A 6,294-nucleotide genomic window follows, 5' to 3' on the forward strand; every position below is an offset into this window, starting at 1 on the left:
TGAGGAACCAATGATGTCCTTGAGCTCTTCTATGTCTCTTCCTTATCTTTGTTGCTCCTCCCTCATTGCTCTTTGATCTTCTCTAATTTCATGAAGGAGGATGGAGTGCCCTTGATGTTCCAACCTTAGTTGTCTGGTGCACGAAATTGTGATCTCCAGGCTCGAACAAATCCTGGTAATGGCTCCAAAGCTTGGTGCTCTGATCTTAATTCATAATTGTCACAACTTCGATACAACTAACCAGCAAGTGCACTGGGTCGTCCAAGTAATACCTTACATGAGTAAGGGTCGAATCCCACGTAGATTGTTGGGATGAAGCAAGCTATGGTCACCTTGCAAATCTCAGTCAGGCAGATGTAAAGTGATAATGGTGTTTTCAAATTTAATATAATAAAATAGGGATAGAGATACTTATATAATTCATTGGTAGGAATTTCAGACAAGCGAATGGAGATGCTTTTCGTTCCTCTGAACCTCTGCTTTCTTGCTATCTTTATCCAATCAGTCTTACTCCTTTCCATGGCTGGCTGTATGCAAGGGCATCACCGTTGTCAGTGGCTACATCCCCTCCTCTCAGTGAATAATATGCTCACGCACCCTGTCACGGCACGGCTATTCATCTGTCGGTTCTCGATCATGCTGGAATAGGATTCACCCTCCTTTTGCGTCTGTCACTAACGCCCAGCACTCGCGAGTTTGAAGCTCGTCACAGTCATTCAATCATTGAATCCTACTCAGAATACCACAGATAAGGTTTAGACCTTCCGGATTCTCTTGAATGCCGCCATCATTCTAGCTTACGCCACGAAGATTCTGGTTAGGAGATCTAAGAGATACTCATTCTAGCTTAATTCATGTAAAACAGAAGTGTTTGTCAGGCACGCGTTCATAGGGGAGAATGGTGATGAGCGTCACACATAATCATCACCTTCATCACGTTCTTGGGTGCGAATGGATATCTTAGAAGCGAAATAAGAAGAATTGAATAGAAAACAGTAGTACTTTGCATTAATCTTTGAGGAACAGCAGAGCTCCACACCTTAATCTATGGAGTGTAGAAACTCTACCGTATGAAAATACATAAGTGAAGGTTCAGGCATGGCCGAGATGGCCAGCCCCCTATGATCTAAGAACCAGACGTCCAAAAGATGGTCAAAGAGACGTAAGATGGTCTAAAAGATGCCTAATACAATAGTAAAAGGTCCTATTTATAATAAACTAGTCACTAGGGTTTACATGAGTAAGTAATTGATGCATAAATCCACTTCCGGGGCCCACTTGGTGTGTGTTTGGGCTGAGCTTAAGTGTAGCACGTGCAGAGGCCATTTGTGGAGTTGAACGCCAAGTTCTGTGCCAGTATTACCACCGGATACATAAATGCCACAGACACATAATTGGGTGAACCTTTTCAGATTGTGACTCAGCTTTGCTACAGTCCCCAATTAGAGGTGTCCAGGGTTCTTAAGCACACTCTTTGTTTGCTTTGGACCTTGACTTTAACCGCTCAGTCTCAAGTTTTCACTTGACACCTTCACGCCACAAGCACATGGTTAGGGACAGCTTGGTTTAGCCGCTTAGACCAGGATTTTATTCCTTTAGGCCCTCCTATCCACTGATGCTCAAAGCCTTGGGATCCTTTTTATTTGCCCTTGCCTTTTGGTTTTAAGGGTTATTGGCTTTTTCTGCTTGCTTTTTCTTTTTCTTTCTATTTTTTTTTGCCTATTTTTTTTTTCTGCAAGCTTTGTTCTTTGCTGCTTTTTCTTGCTTCAAGAATCATTTTTATGATTTTTCAGATTATCAAATAACATGTCTCCTAGTCATCATTCTTTCAAGAGCCAACATATTTAACATTCTTAAACAACAACTTCAAAAGACATATGCACTGTTCAAGCATACATTCAGAAAACAAGAAGCATTGTCACCTCATCAATATAATTAAACTAAGTTCAAGGATAAATTCGAAACTCATGTACTTCTTGTTCTTTTGAATTAAAACATTTTTCTTTTAAGAGAGGTGATGGATTCATAGGACATTCATATCTTTAAGACAAAGTTACTACTACTAATGATCACGTAATGAAGGCACAAACATAGATAAGCACATAACATAGAAAACGAAAAACAGAGAAAGCAAAAACAAGGAATGAATCCACCTTAGTGATGGTGGCGTTTCCTTCTTGAGGAACCAATGATGTCCTTGAGCTCTTCTATGTCTCTTCCTTGTCTTTGTTGCTCCTCCCTCATTGCTTTTTGATCTTCTCTTATTTCATGGAGCATGATGGAGTGCTCTTGATGTTCCACCCTTAGTTGTCCCATATTGGAACTCAATTCTCCTAGGGAGGTGTTGATTTGCTCCCAATAGTTTTGTGGAGGAAAGTGCATTTGAGGCATTTCCGGAATCTCATGGTGATGAGCTTCTTGCACCTCTTGAGCTCCATGACTGGGCTCTCTTGCTTGCTCCATCTTTTTCTTAGTGATGGGCTTTTCCTCTTTAATGAGGATATCTCCCTCTATGTCAATCCCAGCTGAATTGCATAGATGGCAAATGAGGTGAGGAAAGGCTAACCTTGCCATGGTGGAGGACTTGTCAGCCACCTTGTAGAGTTCTTGAGGTATAATCTCATGAACTTCCACCTCTTCTCCAATCATGATGCTATGGATCATGATGGCCCGGTCTATAGTAACTTCAGACCGGTTGCTAGTGGGAATGATTGAGCATTGAATAAACTCCAACCATCCTCTAGCTATAGGCTTGAGGTCCAATCTTCTTAGTTGAACCGGCTTGCCTTTGGAGTCAATCTTCCATTGAGCTCCTTCTACACATATGTCCATAAGGACTTGGTCCAACCTTTGATCAAAGTTGACTCTCCTTGTGTAGGGGCGTGCGTTCTCTTCCATGTATGGCAAGTTGAACGCCAACCTCACATTTTCCGGATTAAAATCTAAGTATTTCCCCCGAACCATTGTAACATAGTTCTTTGGATCCGGGTTCTTACTTTGATCATGGTTCTTGGTGATCCATGCATTGGCATAGAACTCTTGAACCATTAGGATGCCGACTTGTTGGATGGGGTTTGTTAGAACTTCCCAACCTCTTCTTTGAATTTCATGTCGGATCTCCGGATACTTATTTCTTTTGAGTTTAAAAGGGACCTCAGGGATCACCTTCTTCTTGGCCACAACATCATAGAAGTGGTCTTGATGGGCTTTGGAGATGAACCTTTCCATCTTCCATGACTCGGATGTGGAAGCTCTTGTCTTCCCTTTCCCTCTTCTAGAGGATTCTCCGGTCATAGATGCCATCAATGGTAATGGAAAAACAAAAAAGCTATGCTTTTACCACACCAAACTTAGAATATTGCTCGCCCTCGAGCAATAAACAAAAGAATAGAAGAAGAAGAAGAAGAAATATGGAGAGGGAGAGGGATATGTGGTTTCGGCCAAGAGGAGTGTAGAGGGGTGTGTTGTGTGAATTTGATGAAGAATGGAGGTCTTTATATAGGGAAGGGAGGGGGGTATTGGTTCGGCCATATGGGTGGGTTTGGGTGGGAAATTGGTTTTGAATTTTGAAGGTAGGTGGAGTTTATGAGGTAGGTTTATTGGGAAGAGTGGGTGGATGTGAGTGGTGAAGGTTTAATGGGGAAGAGAGATTGAGGTGATTGGTGAAGGGCTTTTAGAGAAGAGTGTTTATGGGGTTGTGTGAAAGAGAGTGGTGAGAAGAAGTGAGTGGAGGTAGGTGGGGATCCTGTGGGGTCCACGGATCCTGAGTGGATCCTGTGGGGTCCACAGATCCTGAGTGGATCCTGTGGGGTCCACAGATCCTGAGGTGTTCAAGGAATTACATCCCTGCACCCTTAGGCATGTAAAAATGCCTTTGTATCCAACTCTGGGCGTTCAGCGCCAGGTTGGTGGCCATTTTGGGCGTTCAACGCCCATCTGTGTGCCATTTCTGGCGTTGAACGCCAGAACCATGCCTGTTCTGGCGTTCAGCGCCCAGAAGCTGCCCATTTTGGGCGTTCAGCGCCAGAACCATGCTCTGTTCTGGCGCTGAACGCCAGACAGATGCTCCTCCAGGGTGTGATTTTTCTTCTGCTGTTTTTGATTCCGTTTTCAATTTTTCTATTTATTTTGTGACTCCACATGATCATGAACCTAAGAAAACATGAAAAACAATAAAAATAAGAATTAGATAAACATTGGGTTGCCTCCCAACAAGCGCTTCTTTAATGTCAATAGCTTGACAGTGGGCTCTCATGGAGCCTCACAGATGTGCAGAGCTTTGTTGAGACTCTCCAACACCAAACTTAGAGTTTGGATATGGGAGTTCAACACCAAACTTAGAGTTTGGTTGTGGCCTCCCAACACCAAACTTAGAGTTTGACTGTGGGGGCTCTGGTTGACTCTGCTTTGAGAGAAGCTTTTCAAGCTTCCTCTCCATGGTTGCAGAGGGAGATCCTTGAGTTTTGAATACAATGGAGTTCTCATTCCATTGAAGGACTATTTCACCTCTGTCAACATCAATCACAGCTCTTACTGTGGCCAGGAAAGGTCTTCCTAGGATGATGGATTCATCCTCTTCCTTTCCAGTATCCAGGACTATGAAATCAGCAGGGATGTAAAGGCCCTCAACCTTTACTAAAACGTCCTCTACTTGTCCATAAGCCTGTCTTCTTGAGCTGTCTGCCATCTCTAGTGAGATTTTAGCAGCTTGCACCCCATAGATTCCCAGTTTCTCTATTACAGAGAGGGGCATGAGGTTTATTCCTGAACCAAGATCACACAGAGCCTTAAAGATCATGGTGCCTATGGTACAGGGTATTATGAACTTTCCAGGATCCTATCTCTTCTGAGGCAATGTCAGTTGATCCAGATCACTTAGTTCATTGATGAACAAGGGAGGTTCAACTTCCCAAGCATCAATGCCAAACAATTTGGCATTCAGCTTCATGATTGCACCAAGAAACTTGGCAGTTTGCTCTTCAGTAACATCCTCATTCTCTTCAGAAGAGGAATACTCATCAGAGCTCATGAAGGGCATAAGGAGGTTCAATGGAATCTCTATGGTCTCTAGATGAGCCTCAGAGTCCTTTGGTTCCTCAAAGGGAAGCTCCTTATTGATCACTGGACGTCCCAGGAGGTCCTCCTCCTTGGGATTCACGTCCTCTCCTCTCCTCAGAGGTTCGGCCATGGCGCTTATGTCAATGGCCTTGCACTCTCCTTTTGGGTTCTCTTCTGTATTGCTTGGGAGAGTACTAGGAGGGATTTCAGTGATCCTTTTACTCAGCTGGCCCACTTGTGCTTCCAGATTTCTAATGGAAGACCTTGTTTCATTCATGAAACTTACAGTGGCCTTAGATAGATCAGAGACTAGATTTGCTAAATTAGAAGTATTTTGTTCAGAGTTCTCTGTCTGTTGCTGAGTTGATGATGGAAAAGGCTTGCTATTGCTGAACCTGTTTCTTCCACCATTATTAAAGCCTTGTTGGGGCTTTGATCCTTCCATGAGAAATTTGGATGATTTCTCCATGTTGAGTTATAGGTGTTTCTATAAGGTTCACCTAAGTAATTCACCTCTGCTATTGCAGGGTTCTCAGGATCATAGGCTTCTTCTTCAGGAGAAGCCTCTTGAGTACTGTTGGATGCAGCTTGCATTCCATGCAGACTCTGAGAAATCATATTGACTTGCTGAGTCAATATTTTGTTCTGAGCCAATATGGCATTCAGAGTATCAACTTCAAGAACTCCCTTCTTCATAGGCGTCCCATTATTCACAGGATTCCTTTCAGAAGTGTACATGAACTGGTTATTAGCAACCATGTCAATGAGTTCTTGAGCTTCTGCAGGCGTTTTCTTTAGGTGAATGGATCCACCTACAGAGGTATCCAATGACATCTTAGATAACTCAGACAGACCATCATAGAATATATCCAGGATGGTCCATTCTGAAAGCATGTCAGAAGGACACTTTTTGGTCAACTGTTTGTATCTTTCCCAAGCTTCATAGAGAGATTCACCTTCTTTCTGTCTGAAGGTTTGAACATCAGCTCTAAGCTTGCTCAGCTTTTGAGGAGGAAAGTACTTGGCTAAGAAAGCCGTGACCAGCTTATCCCAAGAGTTCAGGCTGTCTTTGGGTTGAGAATCCAACCATAATCTAGCTCTGTCTCTTATAGCAAAAGGGAAAAGCATGAGCCTGTAGACTTCAGGATCTACTCCATTAGTCTTAACAGTATCACATATCTGCAAGAATTCAGTTAAGAACTGAAAAGGATCTTCAGATGGAAGTCCATGAAACTT

The 6,294-nt window shown here is 43.0% G+C and overlaps 1 non-coding gene across 1 annotated transcript; it reads left to right on the forward strand.

Moving 5' to 3' along the window:
• The first annotated feature begins 5,946 nt into the window (after positions 1-5,946).
• LOC148581423 (small nucleolar RNA R71) lies at positions 5,947-6,054 on the forward strand. The gene has a single exon (XR_015899007.1). It is a non-coding gene; the product is annotated as a small nucleolar RNA R71 (small nucleolar RNA).
• Positions 6,055-6,294: the final 240 nt, after the last annotated feature.

Source organism: Arachis ipaensis, chromosome B10 (genome assembly GCF_059453495.1).
Source record: "Arachis ipaensis isolate K30076 ecotype BB chromosome B10, ASM5945349v1, whole genome shotgun sequence".
In the NCBI taxonomy this organism is placed as follows: Eukaryota; Viridiplantae; Streptophyta; class Magnoliopsida; order Fabales; family Fabaceae; genus Arachis; species Arachis ipaensis.